General features: G+C 38.6%; 1 protein-coding gene and 1 pseudogene across 1 annotated transcript in view; both read left to right on the top strand.

The window, feature by feature from the left end:
• LOC129436628 (cytochrome P450 2K1-like) overlaps positions 1 to 19,849 on the top strand; it is a 63,967-nt gene extending 44,118 nt beyond the window's left edge. Inside the window, exon 11 of the mRNA XM_073857726.1 lies at positions 18,841 to 19,849. The gene's annotated coding sequence lies outside the window, so the exon portion shown is untranslated. The remainder of the gene's footprint in view (positions 1 to 18,840) is intronic.
• Positions 6,813 to 19,849, top strand: LOC141351176 (cytochrome P450 2K1-like; annotated as a pseudogene).
• Positions 19,850 to 24,721: the final 4,872 nt, after the last annotated feature.

The raw sequence follows: 24,721 nt of genomic DNA, 5'->3' as shown, positions 1-24,721 counted from the left end.
AATATGTGTTTGTGCATCATGTGAAAATACGAGCTTGCTGCAGACACTACGTTTGCCATATACGCAATAAATTTCATGTGTAATCAGAGTTTAGTCTTAAGTTAGTGTCTTGCAAGTATTTTGTAAACATAAGTGTCTCTTTCTCATAAACCTTTTTGACGTTTGTGCAGCAGGGACGTATTTTGACAAGAAGCACAATGCACATAATTTGAAATTGCACCAATCGGAAGAGAAGTCACCAGACACCACTGGAAACTTGTATCACATTATAAGACTCTTAGACTATTATATTATCTCATTAGCTTTTACACTATTCATGTACATTCTGTGCCTAAACATATTGTATTTCAAGTTGGTGTAAAAATGTATATGCTGTGAAAATATATGCAGATCATTTATGCATTTGACAAATACTTGTATGCAATCTGACTTACAGGGCATTTAAGCTATAGGCCTATTGATCTAGCAGTTGAGCACAGGAACATGATATTTCTGTAATGATTAAATAAAATGCTGTTCTAGAGGAAATCAAACCAGCTTCATTTGTATTTTGATCAGAAAACTGCAAATTAGTCACGGCTTTTGCTCATTTAACTACATTTTCTTCATTATGTGCATAAAATAAATCAAACATCTTTAAATGAGCTGATGCTGCTCCCTGCTGGACATTTGTTACAAAATCAAACCTGGCATGAGAAAAGAGACAAGTGTAATTAATACTTGCTCTAACTCGACCAATGCAAAAGACTTCTTACATCCTTGCACTGATAAGAAATATTCTATTTCTTAATTTATCAAATGCAATAGTACACATGTAGTATACCTTTTAAAATGTCCCTGTGGACTAGTTTATATAGGCCAAACAAATGTCATCTTAAACTAAGTATAGCTGAACATAAAACAGCAATTCGTACCCTGAATTTAACTTACGCCATGGCGAGAAATTATAAACAGGCAAATCACATGGTTCACCGGCATCACTAAAGTTTGGGGAAATTGAAAAAATTACACCCTCACCTAGAGGTGGTGATATTGTCAAAAAAACTCCTGTGCAGGAAAGCTTTTTGGATACATATAATAAACACTCTGGAACCATTTGGTCTAAATGAAGAATTAAGTTTAACAAGCTTTCTTCAAACATTTCAACATATTAAATGTAGTATGTAAGATAATGCTTTTTATTTTAATCGTAGTGTGAATGTTTTGTATATGTATCTGTGTTTGGGCATTTGCCTTTAATGATTGATCTGTGAATGTGATACCTGGGTTCAGATACAGCAGGGAAAATAAGTATTTGACACATCAGCATTTTTATCAGTAAGAAGATTTTATAAGTTGGCTAATTCAGTGGTTCTCAAACTGGGGGCCGCGAGATGGTGCCAGGGGGACCCCAGTTTTATGACACTTTATAAAATGTATTAATTTATCATGAATTCTGTGAAATTAACTTCTTACACTCTGAGGCTACTTTGGGGATTTCCGCCTGGATTTGGCCTACCCAATTTCAAAAGCTTCCCATACCCCCATGCAGAGGTGCACATACAAAAGTTTGGTATCATTTTACAGGAAACATAAAACACCGTGCTCAACATGGTTGTATGTGTTGTCAGTCCTCTAATAAACACAAAAATATTTAGGCGCTTTTTGATGTTTTTTTTCTCTTAAGTCTGTATTTAAAAGTGTATAACTCTGGCCCTGTGTGGTAACGAAACCTGCAGAGAGTTTTGTTTGATTCCAGCTATTGCCAGCTTACAGATGGAAAATGATTTTTTTCTGTATCATAATAAATGTAAAAGTTATTTTACTCCAACTAAAGGGATGAATAATACCCCTTTTGTATTTAATTTCCGCCTAAAAATATTTGAAGTGCTCCCATACCCACATACAGTGGAATAAATGCAATATCTTTATATCATTTTAAAGAAAACCCTTTGAAGTTACATAAAAATCTGCTGATTGTGACAAATATTGTTATTTATGTTGTTTTTCATATGATGAAACACCAAATTGTCTTTTTTATGTTGTATATACTGTTTTTGATAGTGTATAACTCTGGTTCTTTGTGCTCTAGCAGGTTGTTAGCAGCAGCAGACAGTAAACACCCAAAAAAGAATGAACTCTTTAGCATATAGCATTCAAAAGTTATTCTTATTTTACTGAAGGGTGTGAAAATACATTTTTCATATAAATATATATTTTTTGTATTGCACATATAATAAATAGCAAGGGATTATTCATACACACAACCAAAGAAAATGCTGTTAATGGACTCATTTTGTAGAGTAGGACCTAAGAAAAAAGATGGTGTATCATTTGCTATCTGAGGCAGTCCACACTCAAGTTTCCCATATGTTTACAAAAGAAAATTTTTTACCTCATTATTCATTCGACGATTGTTGGAAATGTGATGAGAATAGAACAAAAATAACGCTATAGCCTTATTCCTGAGAGTAAGAGCTTTCATTTGATATAAGACTTGCCCATGTTTGTCATACTTGAAAAATATGAAATATATGAATATTAAATCATATAAAAATTGTGGGGGGGTGATACTGTAAATTAAGTGTAAATAACTTTCTGACTGTAAAACATATCTGAAAGTATCTCATATGTGGTACTGGGTCCATGACAGACCATTAAAAACTAAAGGAATATTTTAAATTAAGTCAAAATAAGATCATTCTGGACCCGGTGAAGGGTAAAAAATAAGGCTACTAACCAACTGCACTACTTTGTATCATTTAATATGTTTTGTTTAATTAAAAGTTGAGTTTTAGAACAGTTTTTTGTCATAAAGTTTCTTCTGGGGGGGGGGGTTAAAGGAATGCGCCGTACACAAGGGGGGCCGCATGCTGAAAATGTTTGCGAACCACTGTGCTAATTGACACAAATTTTCACCAGAAATAGATTTCAAAGCCAAATATTGAATTTCTATAAAAGAAATCAGAACATTTAAGTGTACAAGTTGGGTCATAATAAATAAAGTGAAATGACACAGGGAATAAGTATTGAACACACTTTATTTAATATTTTGTAGAAAAGCCTTTGTTGGTTATTATAGCTTCTAGACGCCTCTTGTGTGGAGAGCAGTGTTGGGGTACCACATTACAAGTAACTTGCATTATGTAATAATATTACTTTTCTGAAGTAACGAGTAAAGTAACACATTACTTTTTAACTCTTTCACCACCATTGACGAGATATCTCGCCAATTAAGAGAAAACGCTTCCCCGCCAATGACGAGTATTTCCGTCTATCCGCAATACCGCTATTATCCACCAAGTGGCGCCCTTCCGCAACTTTTTAAACTCGGAATTATTGCCCTATGGCAAGCGGCTGCATGTCCGTGTCTGTTTTAAAGATCGCTCTGAATGGGATCTCTATGAAAAGTCCGTCACAAAAGTGGAATTATCTCTGCTTTTTGCTCAAAATGTGGTGCAGAAACCTTCCCATATTTAACTCTAAATTACTTGTTTAATTGTGTCATTAATGCATTTTGCACAACAACTGCATTATCCTATAAAATGTCATTTTAAATCCATAAATATATAAACAACGAAAATGACATAAGCTATAGCCACACAATTGATTTTAATGTTCAATAATGATTTAAAAAATTGTAGATAAAATTTGACATCATATGTGAACGTGTGATCCCGCGCCCCCGTGAACTCTGGCGAACTTTGGCGTTGTACAAGATGAATTTAGAAACCTCTACTAATATAACGTCAAGACTGTCAAATTTTAAACAATATTTTCTACACAGAGGAGGTTAACTGCACATTACCATACTGGGGTTTGGAAATGTTGAGCGTTTCTTACACGTTTTAATTCCTCAGATAGCAAAATGCAGCAGCAACAGCAAAGAGCCTGTGAGCGTGTTCAGACACTGATGACGTCTGTGACTGCGCTATCTGCAGGGGCTGCCGCCAGAATAAAGTAATGTAACACGATCAAAACAGCGAAAAATCTCCAAAAAGTGACAAGGATGCAGCACAGAATTGAAAATATTGTTTATATTAAATGGATTAAAAGTCAAATAACAGATTTATGGACGCTTATATGATTTTGAAGTTTGATGCAAAATCCATTTGGCTCAGAAAACCAAGGGGGCACGTGCCCCCTCAGTTGAACAAATTTTCAACAAAGCAGCCCTCGGACTGTGTTTGATGTACAATTATGAAATGTGATACGCTTCTGTAGCATGACAAGACCTACAAAAAAGTCTCTTGGAGCGAAGCTGTAAAACAAACAGGAAGTCAGCTATTCTGAGTTATTTTTGTGATTTAGGCGCAGTTTTTGTCATTTCCAGGTGTCATACTTTACTGAACTCCTCCTACAGTTTTCGTCGGATCATCTTCATATTTGGTGAGTTTCATCTTTGTGATGCTAAATTGTGAAGGATTTGACTCTACATAAAAATTTGTGTCGGTTCTGGCCCGACAAACTTTGATGTTTTGTCATGAAACAGGAAGTTGCTGGAACTCAGGCATACTGTCCCAAATTTCACATGATTGCTAAGAGTCCTAACCTGAACACATCTACATAACAATTTTCATTTATAGTCATAGCGCACCAGCTGGCAACCTGAAGAGGCATGTTTCAGCGCCACTTTCAAATATTCAACGAAGCAGCCCTTGGACTGTGTTTAACGTACATTAGAGATGCGCGGATTAACTATTATTTCATCTGCAACCGCATCACAAAACCCATCATCTGTCCGCCATCCATCCGCACCAACGTTTCTGACCAGTTTTCAAAACAGCACACGCCCGCCATCCGCTGACTGGGCGATGCAAGCTGCTGCTGTTGACAGCCACGAGACTAGAAAGCTCTAGAATATCAGCAGTGAACTCCGTCTCCGATCGGCGCACAGGGACAAAAATAAATAAATAGCCTAAATTAAACGCACATATCACATAGCCTGCACTGGTGTCATCCTGATTTACCACTTTGTAAAACTTATTCCAGGCAACCCTTTTCTGACCTTCTATTTCCTTTGTTTTTAATTCTCATTTGTTGAGTTTGTCACGTACCTCCTTCGCCGGCGTTGATAAGAGCTGTGTCAAAATGCGTCCTCATTTCTTCGCGCTGTTAATGATAGAACGAATGGATCCTTAACAGCCGAGGATATCCCAAACAATTAAAACCTTTATTAAATAAAAGTGTGTATTTATTAGAAAACTTTTTCTTGTCACTGTTTTAGTATTATAAGTTATGTTTTGTGTTAATATTATTCTGTTTATGTTGCATATATTTCTAAGGTTGATTATTTGATATACAGTTGAAATGTTTTAATCTACATCAATGTTTCATATGTTCTAAAATAAATTAATATTTTTCTGATAACATATTTATTTCAATAAGTCAGAAACGTCTCAGCTGTTTTCTGCTGACAGGCACCGTGTGCGGAAAAGGAATACAGTATACTGCTGAAATTTAAACTTGAGATTTACACCAGGGCACAAAAGATATAAAGGGGTCTAGCAAATAACTTTACATCTGAGGCGTTTAAAGACTCCATTTTTCCATTAATTGTTTCTAAAGAAACATGAAAATGTATAAAAGGTTCCATTACCATGTATCTTACGTTATGGCCCAGTAGGCCTAGAAGCAGTTTTTGTAAAAATAGGCTAACCATTGCGTCATAACCTGCGACTCTCTGTCGCACAGTAGAAAAATTACCGTGTGGACTGGGAGAGAAGCTCACAGGCAATCTTTTATTGACTATGAGGCAATCGGGTGGACGTAAAGGCATAAAGTCAAGGGAGATTATTAATCAGAATACTTATCAAAATTTGCTCCTCTTTATGCTCGCTGTCTCTGCAAGATTCGGTAGGTGATTCAGATTTCCCGTGGCACGGCTATTAGAAGACTTACAATTGTCAGACCGGTTGCTCACGTGACATCTACGTCATTAAGCTCAGTTTGAGTCTGCGCAGTGCGCTCGACACCCAGGAAGTGCGTGCTTCTAATTGACTTCACTTGTCTCCATTGAATCCAATGGGGTCGCTGTGTCCATTTCTTTTACTGTCTATGGGTTTCTCGTGCTGGTTTCACTGCAAACTGCGCGCAGCCAGTGGCCGTATGAAACATCAGCACGTAGCATTACGGCACAGTGTTCATGGGAAATGTAGGAAGTATTGCCAATTTGCCAGAGGGATAAATGTCCGAGAACAGAGATTTATGTTTCATGCATGCAATGTCTCATGCATCACCGGCCAAACTGGCTAGTAAGTTTTCATTGGCATCCGCATGAAGCTTTGATTGTCAGATATGATTGCATTACATATTCTATAAATTATATTAGTTTGAACTACTTGTACAGATTACATTAACAGGAAATGTTTTTTGTAATTGTAATTTTATGGAACACGATGGAACATGACTTCATTTCTCAGAATGCTTTACTTTAACAAAGTATTTAAAATGGTTGCCAAACAATATCCAAAGTAACTTTCCTACAGTAACACTGAATGTATGTAAGATTATATCTGTTGTGTGACTGTGGAATTTCTTTGAATTGCCATGAATTTAATTTCACTTCCTGTCATTCCAATTCAACTTCCTGTAGGGCGGAGTCAATTCAATTCAAATTCCAATTCATGAATTTAATGAAGGCCAATTCTGAAATTCTGAATTGTGCACAAGCCTGCTATTGTAATTATGAGCCTGCCATGCAAAGAATATCATTATCATATCATTAACTGTTACTGTTTCACAATTTAAAAATTAGCTAATTCTTATATGAAAACAACCTTGTCAACTTGTTGCAAATCTTTCCTGGCTCCTCCTCCATGTTTTAGACCAAATAATTTCCTGACCTGAATCCTCATCTGTTCAGTCTGAAGACTCACTACAGCTGTGTGTAAATCTCTTTTATTATGGCTTTAGTGGAAACACTTCTCCTGAATGTCTCCAGCACAGGAGCTTTACTCGCTGCTCTTCTGCTGCTTTTGGTTATTTATTTCTGCTTCAGGTCTCCAGAAGATGACCAAGAACCTCCAGGACCCAAACCACTGCCACTCGTGGGAAACCTGCACATTCTGGACCTTAAACAACTTCATGTGAGCCTCTGGAATGTGAGTAGGATTTTATATTTTTATTCATTTTCCAGATGTTTCATATTACAGTCCCAGTAGAATGGGTAGGTGTCTTAATTGTGTCTTTAGGGATTTTTATTTAAACTAATAACAAATAAAAAAATATAGAGGGCGCAGCCAAGGGCGTGCCAAGGTGTTCAGGTAAATGGATGCTGAATAATTTTTTATATAGTCTCATTTTTTTTTACTAAACTTGGGCTATTGTTGTTTACTTAGAATATATATATTTTTAAAATCAACCCTTTTACATGTAAGTTAAAAATATTTTAACTGTTCATAGCGATGCGTCATGTTAGTCACGTGACAAACCACAGCCACAATAACTAACAGATTATGCTTTGCAGTATGCTATTCGTTTTATTTCGTTTTTCCTTTATTAATACTTGTCAACCAAACAAAAGTAAAACACATAAATGTCTACATAATGCTTGAAAAGTCTACTTTTAAATGATGTAATTGAAATTGTACATTGCTAATACTACATGATTTCCGCGTATATAGGCTGGAATGTGTGTCAGTAATTGTCTTGTGGACAGAATAAAGTCTAAGATTTGCATTTCTTTTTGCAACAAAACCCAACACAATGTTTTTATCCTTAAAGTGATCTTTATAGGCTACTGTATGATTATTAGTTGGACTTGATTTCCACCTAGAACTTGAAAGCGCAACGCGCACCATACCCACCAATAGCGCGCATGCACAGCCAGAGCTTAAATTTTTGCGTCTTTTTGGCTTAAAATATATATATCTTATATATTCAATATATATCAATATAAATCTTATAATAAGCCTAACCTCGTGGGTCTGTCATCAAAGTTAATTAAATATCAAAAGAAAATAAGAAAAGAAAATGACTCACTGCTCCTGACTGACTAACTTCTGTAACTTCATTATATAAGTCCCTTTCACACATACAGTCTTTACTGGTAATTTACTGGTAAATTGCAGTTAACATGTCATGTGTGAACAGAACCTTTCCGGTAAATCAGTGCTCCCAATTTACCAGTAAGACAGGTTGTAAGATTAACGGTAATTTACCGGTAAGTGCTGTGTGTGAACGAAAAATGTAGCATTACCGGCATTTAGAACGGACGACGTCAGACCGCGCTGACAGATCGGGCCAATCAGAAAGTTTTTTATACAGGTGACGCGGTTTCCCCTGTTTACGGACGTTTCCACACACATGTTGCTTAAAAGTCGAGCACACCTGAAGTTAACATCCACATTTCTTCACCAAAGTTGTTTAAAACAGCTTACCATCTAATTGCCAAATTGCCGACGTCCTTAGCACACCATCTGTGAAGCCTAATGTGCAAACGTGCAGGTTCCGTTTGACGCCGCCTAACGCAATGTTGTTTGGTCACGAGCAACTTCGCGACCGTTTGCCACAGATGTGAAAACAACTAAATACGGACCGTGGATATTAAGTCATAACCCGCCGTTTACAAATACGACACGGACGGAGCTCGCCGGCCGTGCGCCACAGGTAACTTCCGCTTTCTCGCCGAGTTTACCGGTATTTTGATACTGATGTGTGAATGATGTCTTACTGGTAAAAAGACGGAACGTCACTGCATGTGTGAACAGCACATTTTTGTATTTACTGGTAAATTCATTCTGGTAAATTCATGGTAATTTACCAGAATTACTGTGTGAAAGAGGCTATAGATTAATCCATATTTATGTTAAGCTTTGCTATTTGAAGTAAATTTAAGGTTTATATTTAACTTTATTAAAGGGATAGTTCACCCAAAATGAAAATTCTGTCATCATTTTTTCACCCTCCCCTGTATGAATTTCTTTTTCTGATGAACAGACATGTTTATTTTTACATAGTTATGCAAGCAGTTAGGAATATTTGTCTAATGGGGTAATGTGAAGTTGGCTGAGCATGTCCGTCTCTGGCTCAGCGCCAACCAACGCCCAAAAGCAAGTTGAATCTGGCTGGCAAGTTCTGTGACATCACTGAACATTCTAAATCATATTCTCAGGGTACATAAATAAGATTCCACTATATGGTACCATTATAGCATGGTTAAATGCCACTCCACTGGAAAGCAGCTGAGCTGAATAGTGTATTTATTAAGAAAGCACTTAACAAAACATTGTCCATCTTAACTTTTAATTCAAGGTGTGGATATTTGGAGACATATTGATTCATTTTTATATGTTTACTTCATATTTTTGCAGAGAGTAATATTTAATCAATTTTTATTCCAAACACAGCGATAGGAGCCAGTGAAGAGAATAACAGTCTTCTTTTTTATGTTTAATGGCAGTTTGGCAAACCAGCTGTTTGTGCATTGGATGCCCATAACCAGTCTGAATAGGTGATAATGTGTGCCATGTGCAGATCCTCTAAATGGGGATGTCTGACAAACAATACTTTAAATGAATGCTTAGAAGATGAATAAACAAACATTAGCATAGCATTAAGCTGTTTTCTCTAAATAGATTCACATGATATAGTTTTATGCAACACCTGTATAGCTGTGCAACTTGAATTATTGTGTAACCGGGATCATGTTTGAAAGGGTACAAAGTGTTTTGCTTCTTTTGTATTTGTCACAGGGTGGAGTGAATCGTGACTAATACTAGCAATACTAATAAAAAAACTAGAGCACATGTTGAAGACTTTTACAAATTGATTTGCACCGTGTCTGAAAATGTACATGTTATGTTTTGTTTTCTTCCCCCAACAAAATATATTTTTTATCAGTGCTTCTAATTTGTAATGTTATAATGACAGGTTTGGAATGGATTTAGATGGAGGTCCCTTAACATTTAAACTTTTCCTTTGCTTTTGTTTACTGGTTCAGTTATCCAAGAAATATGGGCCAGTGTTCAAAGTTCATCTTGGACCCAAAAAGATTGTGGTTTTGGCCGGATACAAGACGGTTAAACAAGCACTGGTGAACCAGGCTGACGAATTTGGGGAAAGAGACATAACACCCATATTCCAAGACATCAATAACGTACATGGTAACACATCACTTTAACTGTTTTACTGTTGACTATCAGTAAAACAATTATTTTAATTTATTTCTATTTGTTTGTTTTTTGTTGCTCTGTAAATTGAGAAAAAAATTCAATGTTATATAATTCCAATGCATGAAGGTATCAAGGCACGTCTGAATCCAATGTTAGGTTTACTTCCTGTCTCCTGAGACTCCTGAGACAATAGCCGCTTTTGCACTATTGGGCCTGTGCGAGCCAGGATTTTAAACATGCCTCACGGAGCCAATAGTCTCCGACCTCCAGCTGCGTAGTCAAAATCAAGACGCATTTGCATTGTCAGACCAGTGCTTCAGAAAACCCCACCCTTAATACGCCAACCTGGATCTAATGTCACACAATTCACAAAAATTGTCTTTCAACTTGAACTATAGTTGAGGAGAAATGGCTAAACAACTATACGTGATAAAGTCCTTCAGATATGCAGGGCGAGCCCTTGCTTGAACTGGTCATCTCTCCAATGCCATCGGCTGTGGCACAGCTTGGCCACCCTGATCAACGTCAAGCAGTGGCTGAAGGTTTTGAGCCTCCAATGCTGACAAAGATGGTTTTGGAGCCTCCCTGACAGGGCAACCTTGAAACTCCGGGCCTGGCCGTGGCTATACTGGCTCCAGCAGAGGTAGCAAGAAGTGGCATGTGCTGTGGGGCTCTCTCACTAGGCTCCCGCGGCGGTAGGTACCTGGTTGTGTTTGAAATCGTTAGAATTTTCATTTAAAAAGATTGACATTGGACGCATAGTCAGTTTTGATGGATTGTACTACCAATTTCGATTAGTGAACCCACTATCCCTCCTAAACATTATTATGCCGAATTGGCACCCAGGTCGGTGGTCCTGGCCACGCCCCCAGGCCCACAAACCCACTATTTGTCCAATTAAAAGCTATTTGTTGCAAAAGTGTCCCTATGGGGCGCGCATCGTCAGGGGCGGGGCCCGGTGCCTCCTACCCACTATTTATCCGCTAACCGGCTTTTTTTTCAAAAGAGGGCTGCGCCTAATCGTCGTCCGACCTCCGAGTCCCTTCCCATCCAAAAAAGGACGCCATAGGTCCGATTGACTGGGTGCTGATGTCTGCAATTCCCGGGGCCCCGCTCGAGCAGGCCGAAGAGTTTCAGGGCCTTCCGGTGTCGTTCCGGGGTCGAACGGCCAAACGCATCCTCCTGTCATTTGTTTTGATAGCCGAATCAATTGCAGTTGGGACGACTGCGCACGCCAAGGCCTCGGAAGGAACAGTTGGCCCACAAGGGTCACAAAGGGTCCGTCACGGGCCCCCGGGTCAGGCGGAGGGCCCCGCGCTCCTACTGTCTCGTTCAGGGTCGGTGGGTCAAAACAGTGATCAAAGTCTCAGAAACACTTATAAGATCTTGAAAAAGCTCTGAGAGGCTTTAAGACAGAGAGGACTGTGTGAGTCATTTCTTTGAAGGAGAGCAAAAAAAATTCCCAGGACTCTAGACATACCCGGTCTTGGTATGTGGTCCACACTGGCGGACCCCCGGGGACTGATGCACCTGCTCTGGTGTCGCTTAAGGGAATGAACGGTTATGTAGTCAGTCAGTGGACAAATAACGGTTCTGTGGTACCTGGGGCGTCCCCGGCCTGGGGGGACCAATCGGTGACTTTGTCAGTCAGCGGACGAATAGCGGTTCCGTAGTATAAACAGCAACTAATATATTCAATATAAAGGGCTCTGGTTGCAATTTTAATTAAAATGTTTGTTTTTCGACAAATTCACCATCTAATTCATTCGCAATTCAATTCAAGGAAACACGGTTCACACATCACGACTTGTCGGTTCCGTCTTCAACTGCTCCCTTCACTGCAAGCGGCACACCTCACCTATTGGTCAGCACAGCGCCACATGAACTCAAACACACCTATTGCCTCATGAGGCAACAAGTCAGCTGCCCAAGCCTTCGGATGCAGCCAATGCATACTATTGATAGAGGGATTAAAGTATGGACTAGCTTTTGGAAACAAATTGGATGAGCTTAACAAAGCTTTAAACAAGGATTGAATCAGTATAATTTGTTTACCTTGGTTGTAAGTTGAACTCTTATAAAAGCTATTACAGAGTAAACGATTACATATCAAACAAACAGTATGAAAATGTCATAAACACAAATTAAGAGAAGCTCTTTTTCTGAAGGAATGAAGTTAACAAATGGTGACAGGTGGAAAACCCTGAGAAAATTTGCTCTCTCAACTCTTCGAGACTTTGGGATGGGAAAGAAACTGAGCGAAGAGAAAATTATTCAGGAGACGCGATATCTGCGGGAAGTTTTTGAGACCTTCCAAGGTATATCAACTACAGTGCACAATTCATAAATGCCAATTTGAGTGCTGATGTATAACAAAATCTGGTCTTCGTTTCTGTATCTCTTGCAGGAAATCCTTTTGATACAACCCAGCCAGTACATTATGCCGTTTCTAACATCATCTCAGCTATTGTTTTTGGAAATCGGTTCGAATATGAGGACCCAAAGTTTAACAAAATGGTTCACAATGTAAACCAGTTAATCCTCAAGTTGGGCTCTGCTTCCATACAGGTTCCTATTTTAGCCTTATTTAAGATGTTTTTGGTATTTATATGATCATATTTTTAAAAATGTGCAGTAATAGTTGTGTTTCATTTATTTTTATTAAAGGTGCAATGTGTAACTTTTTACGATCTCCTGAAGAATGGACCCTTTTACAGCCCACGTGGTCAAATAGCCTGCGCACGCATTTTAGCAATGGAGGTGGAGTTGTTCCCAAGTGGTTCGGCAACTCAGAAAGTTTATCAAAACGGTTTCCCAGCATCAAAATGTCTGGTTGTTGCGTTTGGTTGCACTGATATAATATAAAAAAATTTTTAGGAACACCATACTAATACTGTGTTTGACCCCCTTTCGCTTTCAGAACTGCCTTAATTCTGTGGGCATTGATTCAACAAAGTGCTGAAAGCATTCTTTAGAAATGTTGGTCCATATTGATAGGATAGCATCTTGCAGTAGATGGAGATTTGTGGGATGCACATCCAGGGCAAAAAGCGTCCATTCCACCACATCCCAAAGATGCTCTTTTGGGTTTAGATCTGGTAACTGTGGGGGCCATTTTAGTACAATGAACTTATTGTCATGTTCAAGAAACCAATTTGAAATGATTCGAGCTTTGTGACATGGTGCATTATCCTGCTGGAAGTAGCCATCAGAGGATGGGTACATGGTGGTCATAAAGGGATGGACATGGTCAGAAACAATGCTCAGGTAGGCCGTGCATTTTTGGTGAGCTTGTGCAAATTGTAGCCTCTTTTTCATATTTGTAGTGGAGATGAGTTGTTCCCGGTGGGGTCTTCTGCTGTTGTAGCACATCGGCCCCAAGGTTGTGGGTGTTGTGGCTTCACAAATGCTTTGCTGCATACCTCAGTTGTACCAAGTTCAATTCAATTTTATTTATATAGCGCTTTTCACAATTGTTAATTGTTTCAAAGCAGCTTTACATGAGTAGATGTATGGGAGAACACAGAATAATCAATAGATAATATAAGAAGTATAATACAGCGGCTAAGAATAAACCGTACAAGCGAGGGAATGATTCATCTCCCGAGGATGAAAAAACACCTAGGAGAAAAACCCATCTGGGAAAACTCCTAGAAGGACAAAAACACATAATATATATTTATATATATATATATAAACACGGTAGGGATAGGAAGTGGGTAAGCGGATTAAACTGGTTCAGCCGGTGGTCGTTGGTCACGTATCGGCTGGGCATCACGTTGAAGGACAGCCAGTAGATCAGTGGTGTGATGACCTTCACAGCAGCAGGAACTGGGTCTGTTCGTCTCATTGTCCTTGGGTCGAGGACGAGTCAGGGAGAGAAAAACAGAATTCTATTAGCGTAAAATCCGTTCAAATCCAGACAGGCTACCTATTGCAGCATAAGTATATTACCCATATGAGGTATGTGAGTGCTTTGTTCTAGACAAACTAACTATTGCGGGTACATTTACTGGACATTTTATGTGAATGCTTGGTTAAAGAAGAATGTCTTAAGTTTAGATTTAAATTGATCGACTGTGTCTGGTACTCGAACATTATTTGGTAAATCATTCCAGAGCTTAGGGGCTAAGTATGAGAAGAATCTACCACCTTTAGACACTTTTGATATTCTAGGGATAATTAAGTGGCCAAAATTTTGTGATCGCAGTGTACGTGGTGGATTTTATTCTGGTAGAAATTCTTTAATATACAAGGGTGCTAGGCCATTTAAAGCTTTGAAGGTGATTAGTAATATTTTAAATTGTATGTGATATTTAACTGGTAGCCAGTGTAAAGATGCCAGAATTGGACTTATGTGGTTATACGTTTTAGATCGAGTAAGCACTCTTGCGGCGGCGTTTTGAACCAGCTGTAGCTTGTTTACCTGAATTGTGTGACATCCCCCAAGTAATAGTCTATTCTAGAGGTCATAAAAGCATGGATAAGCTTTTCTGCATCTGATGCAAACAGCATATGGCGTATTTTTGAGATATTTCTAAGATGGAAGAATGCTGTGCGGTAGACGTTGGAGATATGACTATCGAAAGATAGATTGCTTTCAAACATCACGCCTAAATTCTTAACCGTGGAAGATGGCACCCACGTGCAGCAATCTATGGGCAACTTGTAATCTAACATATTATGTTTGGAGCGATTTGGTTCAATAATAAGTATCTCTGTCTTATTGGAGTTTAGCATAAGAAAGTTATGTGCCATCCAGTCCCTAATATCACTAATGCAGTCTGTTAGCTTAGCAAACTGGTGGGTTTCACTAGGATGTGACGAGAGGTAAAGCTAGGTATCATCCGCATAGCAGTGAAAAGTTATGTTATGTTTCCTGATAATTTCTCCTAGAGTTAACATATATAACAAGAATAGGATAGGGCCTAAAACTGATCCCTGTGGTACACTGTATTTAACCAGGGAGTGATTTGACTCTTCCTCATTTACATAAACAAAGGGATATTGATTGGTTAGATACGATCTAAAGCAGGCTAACGCCTGACCACTGATGCCAATATAGTTTTCTAGTCTATTGAGTAAGATTCTGTGATCTATTGTGTCAAAGGCTGCACTAAGGTCTAGTAATATAAGGATCTTGCTCATCCAACTTCCACTCCGTTAAATCCATGTTAGTAACGCACATGCTTGCAGTGGAATAATATCATTTAACCAGAAAATACTTATCATTTCTTTCTGATTATCTGATAGGATGCATTAATATGTGTGTACCACTTCATGAGGCGCTGCAAAAAAACGACAAGTGAATGACATCAGTGTAACGCAAGATTTCTAACGGTGCTGCGTAAAGTTGAGCACACTTAAAAAACTCGAAGCAGCCGAACTCGACAGAACTGCTCTGCTTATGCCTACGCCTCGTCCATTAATTGTATATAGCAGGACAATGTATCTCTTACTTCTCAGCGTGAGAAATACAAGGTGTGGCGTGTGAACTAACTGAAATTAGCCTAGGTCATGACGGAGTCACGGGGCTTGACTCAAAACTAGGGATGCACCGAATCCAGGATTCGGATTCGGCCGAATACTGGGCTTTTTGACGGGGTTCGGCCGAATCCTAGATTTTTTTCCACCGAACCGGTTCGGTGAGCCTTAGGGGCTGGACACACCAAAACTTTAAAACAAGGCTGAAAACGCCTTGAGGACGCCAAATGCCAGCTGTTTTTCAGCCAAGCGCTTGGTAGCTGTGATGCTTCAGCTGTGACCCGGTTGGTTGCTGTGGTAATGTCCCGCCCCTCCTCCACTATAATTGGACGGCCGTGTGAAAACTGACATTGACGAGCGAAGCTTTTCACTCAAAGTTAAATACAGTTTTAAGCGCGGAGCTGCTTGCTTATTGGAAAAAACGAGCGTGTCGCAAAGCATCGCTTTCATTATGCATAGGCTTATGGTAATTGTCAAAATAGTTTTTCCAACTTGTCATCCTGGCATAATGTACAGTTAAAATTAAATAAAATGAAAAATACACTGCTGTGGACGTTGTTTACTTCATTCATGTGTTTTACTGTGTTGGAATAAGGATGCGAGTAGGATTCGGTATTCAGTTTCGGATTCGGCCGAATCTTAAACGGTGGATTTGGGATTCGGCCGAACCTAAAAAAATCTGGATTCGGTGCATCCCTACTCAAAACATTCGGGGCTGAAGCCCCGGCAAAATCGGCTGGTGACGCCCCTGCGCTTGCTTAACATTACTGACTGCCATTTTCGTTGTTCTAATGTCCTTCCATGCATGCGTGAATTCAATGATGCGGCAAGTTTAAGTTATCAATTATTAAATCGGTCCTCTGAGTTACGGATCGATCTTTAGAGATTAATATGAAAATCGATTCAGAATCGGTGAATTTATTTTTTTCAACACAGCCCTAGACAACATAAAGGGTAGGCTATTTAAATAAAAGAACAAAAAATGTAATTTAACGAACTGTAACGAACACGGTAGCACACTTTAAAAATCAAGTTTAATTTACTAACACTTACGCCATCTGATGTTTTTTTCCTCAGTAGAACAATAAAGAAGATATTTTGCAGAAACGCCAAGCAAGTTAACGGTTCCGCACTTGGAAAGCTTAAATGCAGATATATCCAATACAAAAGAAATCCCCATAACTCCTGGTGACATATTGACGTCTTGTGAACTAAATGAATCAGTTTTTTGCAAGAAACTGAACGTTATATACAACACTATTAGCATTCAATCCAAAGCAGGAAGTGTGCTTTACGTTCGAGGCATGATCTTCTACTGGTGGCTGTTTGCTATGGCTGTTGGTCTCTCTGCGCCACCTATAGTGTGAAGCGCACTTGCTGCTTGCTAAACCTCTGCATTAGCGCTAGTCTGGGTGCCAGCCGAATGTAGCCACGCCCACAACATTTGAGGTCACATTCGTTTTTTTCATTCGTGGAATTGAGAAACAGCCTATTAACGCTAGTCTGGGTGCCAGCCGAATGTAGCCACGCTAGTCTGGGTGCCAGCCGAATGTAGCCACGCCCACAACATTTGAGGTCACATTCGTTTTTTTCGTTCTTGGTATTGAGAAACAGCCTATGTGGCAGCTACTTTAGCTTGTCTTTGCGTTTTGAAATTGAAGTTGGTTGCAATTCGCAATTTCACCAGTAGATGCGGCTAAAAACACATTACACCTTTAAAACAAATTCTGTATGTCTCTACTGTCTGTAGTAACATGTATTTACTGTAAAGCTGCAACAAATTTGCATAATTGTTCTGTAAATTTTACAACAATGCAGAATTGTGAAAAGCCAGTTTTGACGTTTATGTTGTACTTTATCGTGTGGCTCCACCTGCAGATCTACAACGTGTTTCCAGTGCTTAGGCCGTTGCTGAAGACCTGGAGACTGCTTGTGGAAAGTGGGGAGAAATACCATGCTGAAATACAGGTGCTGGTGGATCGCTTGCAGAAGACTTTAAACCCTCTCGACTGCAGAGGATTAGTTGATGCCTTCCTTATCCAAAAACAAAGCTCAGAGGTAGAATATCATGAATTTATATACCAATTGTGTTAATGTATGTATGTTTAAAACTAATTCTCACACTAAATAATAATAAAGCATGTTTTTTTGCGATTTTAACAGAAATCTGGAGAAAAAAATTCGCAATTTAACGATCTGAACCTGCTCATGACTGTATCCAACCTGATTGCTGGCGGTACTATCACCACCGGCACATCACTACGCTGGTGTTTACTGCTCATTGCCTAATATCCTCACATACAAGGTCATAGGAGGTCAAACTGTTCTCTTTATTTTTACAAAAGTAAGAAAAGATATGAAACGTTTTCTGTGTGATCTTCTGGGGCATAGATCAGGTTCATGAGGAAATTGACAGGGTGCTTGATGGACGTGAACCAGTTACAGAGGACAGGAAGAATTTACCTTACACAGACGCTGTGATCCATGAAATCCAGAGACTGGCGAATGTATTGCCCATGAGTCTGCCACATCAAACCAGCTGTGATGTGAACTTCAATGGATATCTCATCAAGAAGGTCCGTCTTGCTCGTATTGTATATTATTCACACCTTACAGTCTGTTGTCCAGCTCAACTTATCAAAAGTATCTGTTATTAGTTTTTCTGAGTTTACAGACAGCCTTTTGTTTTTCAGTTGCTTCTGGACAAATTAGGGGTATAGACCAAAACCCAGTATAGACCCAAGTATTCAGCACACTAATGTTGTCTGTGTTTTCTTCTGAAATCTAGGGGACGTGTGTTCTTCCACTGCTGACGTCTGTTTTGAGAGATGAGAGCGAGTGGGAGACGCCTGACACCTTTAACCCTGAACACTTCCTCAATGAGGACGGTCAGCTGATCAAACGTGACGCCTTCATGCCCTACTCTGCAGGTAATAAACTTTACTATTCTCATCAAAATCAATTTGAGTTATTGTTTGACTATTATGACATTACAAATGCATATCCTTCTTTTGTCTCAGGGCGCAGGATTTGTTTAGGAGAGGGTTTGGCCAGGATGGAGCTCTTTCTGTTCTTCACTTCTCTTCTTCAGTGTTTTCACTTCACTCCTCCACCTGGAGTCTCTGAAGATGAATTGGATCTCACACCAGTTGTGGGTCTCGTTGTTCCCCCTTCACCTCACAAACTGTGTGCAGTCAGTAGGGCAGGAAAACACAACCTCAAGTTATAAATAAAATAGCAGAATAACTACTTCAGTATATACCTAATGATTGTAAAACATAAAGACTCTTACAGTGGGTCCAGTGACTTCTTTTTTGAGTGCGAAGCTCATCAAAACATGTATTTAGCCCGTCATGTGTTGTGGCTCATCATGTCAAAATATGTGTTCGTGTGTCATGTGAATCTATGTGCATCATGTGAAAATATGAGCTTCCTGCAGACACTTCGAAGGGGTTTTATGATAAAAGAGACGCTCACGTTTGCCAGATACGCATTACATTTCATGTGTAATCAGAGTTTAGTCTTAAGTTAGTGTCTTGCAAGTATTTTGTAAACATAAGTGTCTCTTTCTCATAAACCTTTTTGACGTTTGTGCAGCAGGGACGTATTTTGACAAGAAGCACAATGCACATAATTTGAAATTGCACCAATCGGAAGAGAAGTCACCGGCCACCACTGGACTCTTATATCACATTATAAGACTCTTAGACTATTATATTATCTCATTAGCTTTTACATTATACATGTACATTCTGTGCCCAAACATATTCAATTTCTTTTCTTTTTTGGAGTAAAAATATATATGCTGTGAAAATATATGTAGATCATGTATGCATTTGACAGATACTTGTATGCAAACTGACTTACAGGGCATTTAAAGGAACAGTATGTAGGATTGTGGCCAAAACTGGTACTGCAATCACACAGCTGGTGGCCATTATATACAAAATGACAACATAAACATCAGTTGAGGGCTGCAACTCCACTTTTTACATGACAGTATCCTGGCCATAACACGGTTGTCAGTGATATAAGTATTTAAAATAAAAAGGATATCTTAATGTCTAGTGACATATCAGGACCATTTTATTATTAATTGATATAAATTTCTTACATACTGTTCCTTTAAGCTATACATTAATCCGTATTTGTGTTCAATGGAAATCAAGCCCATGACCTTCTCACTGTTAACCCAATGATCTAGCAGTTGAGCACAGGAACATGATATTTCTGCAATGATGAAATAAAATACTCTTCTAGAGAAAATCAAATCAGCTTCATGTGTATTTTGATAAGAAGACTGCAAATTAGTCACGGCTTTTGCTAATTTCACTACTTTTTCTTTATTGTGTGTATATAAAATAAATCAAACATCTTTCACAGACTCACAGAAAGTTGTGTTATAGTAAAAAAAAGATTAATTTATTCGTGTCCATGGCACGAAATTCAGCTTTTTTCGTGGCTTGAACTCGAATGTCTTTTTCGCACAAATTTCTATAAATATTTTTTGTGTGTTCGTGGCACGACTTTCAAGTCATTTTATGTATTGTTTTCTCATATTTTTTCTATTTTCTTACCATTGTTGCTTGGGGTTGGGGTTAGAATCACTTTTTGTTACATTTTTAGACATCCTAACCCCAACTCCAGACGAGAATAGTTTTAAAAGCGGAAGAAAAGCATGTAGAAACCAATACGTAAGAGTACATCCTAACCCAAACCCCAAATCTAACCCCAAACCCAAGCGACAATGATTTTAAAATGGCACGAAAAAAAGTTGCGCCATGGACACGAAAAACTATTTATAGAAATTCGTGCCAGTGACACGAAAAAGACTTTAGTGGTCAAGGCATGGAAAAGGTGAATTTTGTGCCATGGACACAAATAAATTAATCAAATTGTTCTCGACTATAACATGACTTTCCGTCTTTAAATGAGATGGTGCTGCCCCGCGCTGGACATTTGTTACAAAATCAAACCTGGCATAAGAAAGAGACAACATTGTGATAAACGTACGTAATAGCCTACTGATGACTTTCAGTTTAGAGTAAAAAAAAAAACACATACTATAAGTCGCATGGGTATATTTGTAGCAATAGACATTAATACATTTTGTTTTGATAAGTTTCTTTTTGTTTCAGGCAAGTTTTTTTGTTTTGATAAGTTTATTTTAGTTTACTGTTACTTTGACTTTTTGATTTATTATGTGATTGTTATGATTAGAGCATTGCTAAAACAGAGCTGAAAGTTCATCAAGCCCCCCTGAATAAAGTATGGTTGATGATTAATCAAGGTCAAAATCTCTAAGGTTAATGCATGGGTGAGGACTATACATGGCATTGTTGTTTGGTCACGAGCATGTGTGAACAGCACATTTTTGTATTTACTGGTAAATTCATTCTGGTAAATTAAATTACTTAAATTACTGTGTGAAAGAGGCTAATGTCTCTCTTCCACCACCCTTGCATCTATCTAAAAGGCAGGGATAAATCATAATTACATAGCATCCTTCTTTCCAATTGCACAATTATTAACGATACAGTAGCCAATAATACACACACTCCTCTGCAGAATAGCCGCTAAACAAATGCTGAAGCCTAGCCTTGCACCTACCCCTGTCCCCACTAGAGTCAGACCTCATATACCTGATATATTAATATGTTTTATTTTTATACATGCACCCCTGGTCCCCAACCCACATTTTTTGCCTACCCGAAAAGATAGGCTACCACCTTTCTCGCTAGACATTTACACATGTTTATTATCTAGGTCAGGTGTAACAAATAATCATCTTTGAGCTTACCTCCTGTAAGATATATGTCATGCAAGGTTGAATTTTAAACTTCTCACATTTGATTTACTGTCTGTTAATGAAGAAGTAATTTCAGTAAAAAGTTGTTCAGGAAATCAAAATTCCATAATAAACCTTAAACTTACTTCAATAGAAGAGCTCAACACTAAGGATTTTTGGCAAAAAAAGCCAAAAGACGAGCATGGACTTATTATGCCAATATCATAAAAAATAATTTACAAGTACGTAAGAAAAGGTTTGTACTCTGAAAATACCTTATTTGTAACAAACAGGAGATAAAGAATTTACAAACGGCTCTCCGCACGTTTCAGCACTTGGACAGCGTCCCAAGATTTTTAAACATTACTTAAAAATGTTTCTCATCTCAGCATATCCACAGGTGCAGAGTCATCATATACAATAAATCCGTGAGGTAGCATTTAAAAAAAAAACATTTTAAAACAGATGCATTTGTTTAAAGCAAAGCATTTATTTGCTTACCAGGCTGCAGGTGAAGCAGCTCTTTGTGCCTTCTAACGTCTCATAATCGGTCCTCATTTATGTCCAAGAGACTCAATAATAATCTTTTACATTCAATCCTTTAATCTTATATAATTAAAAACGTTTTGTGCTGCTGCGCATTCATGTGTGTGATAAGCAAACCCGCGTTGGCATCCCGTTTATACGCGCATATTACTAATGCGCTCTTTAAAGCCCCACTGTGTAGGATCTACTCCCATCTAGCGGTAAAACTCTATATGACAACCAACTGATTATCACTTTCTAGCCCCCCCCCCCCCATCGGAACGCGTTTTAACTAGTACGGTGGCCCTGTCATGCCAAGGTTAACATGGCTTCCAGTAGCTAAAGCAAAAGCAATGAAAAAAATGAACAATTTGCATTGTCCTTTGCCTGTGATCCGTCAAAGCACACAGATTTATGTTAAACATGTAAAAAGTCTGATTGTCATGATATGTCCGCTTAAAATCACATAAGTTACAAAAAGCAATCATAAACGTAGACACTCCTTTTTCATCCACGCGAGGAAAAATATCACAGGGGCTGTTAAACTTAGTATTAAGATGTGTTTTCGTCGATCAGATCCCAAGTGGACGAGAGAGAGACATTACGTTTACACTTGGTGTTTAAATCCGTCTCTTTTTGTCCATTTTCGACCGCTTCTCTTCAGATTACTGAGGAGATGGTCTGTGGACCAGTTCCTCTCCTGTCATTTACTCATGAGCTGCAGTAATGACAGGTTTAAATGGACGCGAAACTAATATGTCAGAGTCCAATGCTTATGTTTAAGTAAACGTTACATGTCCGTGTATATGTAAGAGCTTTCTCTGATATTGGTGAAATAAGATCGCTCAACTTTCACACGCTTGTAAAATGAAACGAAAGACGCGCAGATCAGCGGCGTTTTATCAATGAAAGGCTAAAAATAGCGCTGTACACCGTGTGTTTGTGTTAGAGGTCAGAAAAGATGAAAAACATTTATCTCAGTACCTCAGATTACATAAATGGGCAGAGAGACAGCGTGTGGCTGTTCCAAGACATTAAACCACATGCATGTTTACACTAACAAGTGTTACGCATACCCATGCTATAGTTAGCCAAGGAACTATAAAACTTCAAGTTTACAACATAAACTGTATAACGTTAGATGTAAACGAATATGCTGAATTACCTGTGGTGAAGATAGAAAGTAACTTGAGTCCAATATTGACTTTGGTCTTGATGTTTTTCCTGTCGCGTTGTCGTTTAAAATCCCTGTTTCGCTTCCTTGGCGACTTGTTTTAATGTCCTCGAGAATAGTTCTTCAACAGGCTTTCAAAGCATTAGATCGCAGGTTTATCACGGCGTGCGGCCGAAGGATTCAGTCTAACGCAGGTCGCATATCCGGGCTGCATACGTCATCAAGCCTGGTTTATTTAAATTAACTGAGCATTACATTCGCAAGTCATAAGCATATTACATCAATTTACAATTAACTAAGAATAAATGTCAGCTTTATAATTGTTAATATTCTGAAATAAGACTGTCTTGATGACGTATACCGCCTACACATGCAACCTCCGTAGGCTTCAGCTCGCGGCCAGCTTGAGTGTGCTTTGAAAGCGCGAAAGGCGGAGCTTGAATTTCAGGAATGTCCCTCGTCGGCGAATGTATTTCAAAGATCGAGGCACAACATGGATTCAGCCAGAGAGCGATACGGCGGTATGTATTTTAAATAGCAGATTCTACACTTACGAGAATACTTTGATTAGTGGGGTGGAAGTAATTACACACGAATGAGCACATACTTTTGGAAGAAAACATGGGTTTTTGCTAAGAATTAACTAAAAAAAGTACACACTGGAGCTTTAAATAACAAAAAACATATTGTGCCATTGACTTTAAAGCAGGTTTTTGTTGGTCAATGGTGTTGTCTATTTTAGTTGCCTCAAAATAGCAACACGCCAACAATGCGGCTGAACGCAAAAGACACTTGAGTCACGCATTGCGCTGCATTGCGCCAGTTGTAAGATAGAGCCCGTAATGTTATAATGTCAGACAAGTTTGGAGTATAGATGGATGTCTGTTGATGTTTAAACCGTTTTCCTTGCTCATGTTTACCGGTTCAGTTATCCAGAAATATGGGTCAGTGTTCAAAGTTCATCTTGGACCCAAAAAGATTGTGGTTTTGGCCGGATACAAGGCGGTTAAACAAGCACTAGTGAACCAGGCTGATGAATTCGGGGAAAGAGACATCACACCCATAGTCCAAGACATCAATGAAGAACATGGTAACACATCACTTTAACTTTTAACGTTTTACTACTAACTGTCAGTTAAACAAATTATTTTAATTTCTTTTTTATTTGTTTGTTTGTTGTTGCTCTGTACTTTGTAATTTGAGAAAAATATTTTATTGTTATATAATGGCTGCCTTTGTAGGAAACATGTCAATGCATGAAGGCATCAAGGTACATCTAAATCTAACGTAAGGTTTACTTCCTGTCTCCTGAGACATTGTCCTATCCTACATTTCTATGGGTGGGCATGCACAGGGAATGTAACTGGTTGAGCCTGATCCAGGGACGGACTGGGGCTAAAAACAGCCCTGGACTTTCTCCCAAATAGGCCCATCATCTGGCCATTCGGGATGTCCTGATACTATGCCACAATACTGTCAGACTATCAGACAAGGTTATTTAATATTTTGTCAATGTCATATTACACTTTGATGTATAATAAGGCTGTGAAATAATAAAAATGGCAAGGCCCTATTCATTTAGTCTTTAAAGCTTTCACAAACAACCACCAGGTCTTTGCCAATTCCACAATACTAAACACAAATATGAAGGACACC

This window comes from Misgurnus anguillicaudatus, chromosome 19 (genome assembly GCF_027580225.2).
Source record: "Misgurnus anguillicaudatus chromosome 19, ASM2758022v2, whole genome shotgun sequence".
Classification (NCBI taxonomy): Eukaryota; Metazoa; Chordata; class Actinopteri; order Cypriniformes; family Cobitidae; genus Misgurnus; species Misgurnus anguillicaudatus.
Note: the sequence above shows the minus strand (reverse complement) of the source record. Positions and strands in the feature narration are given on the sequence as shown.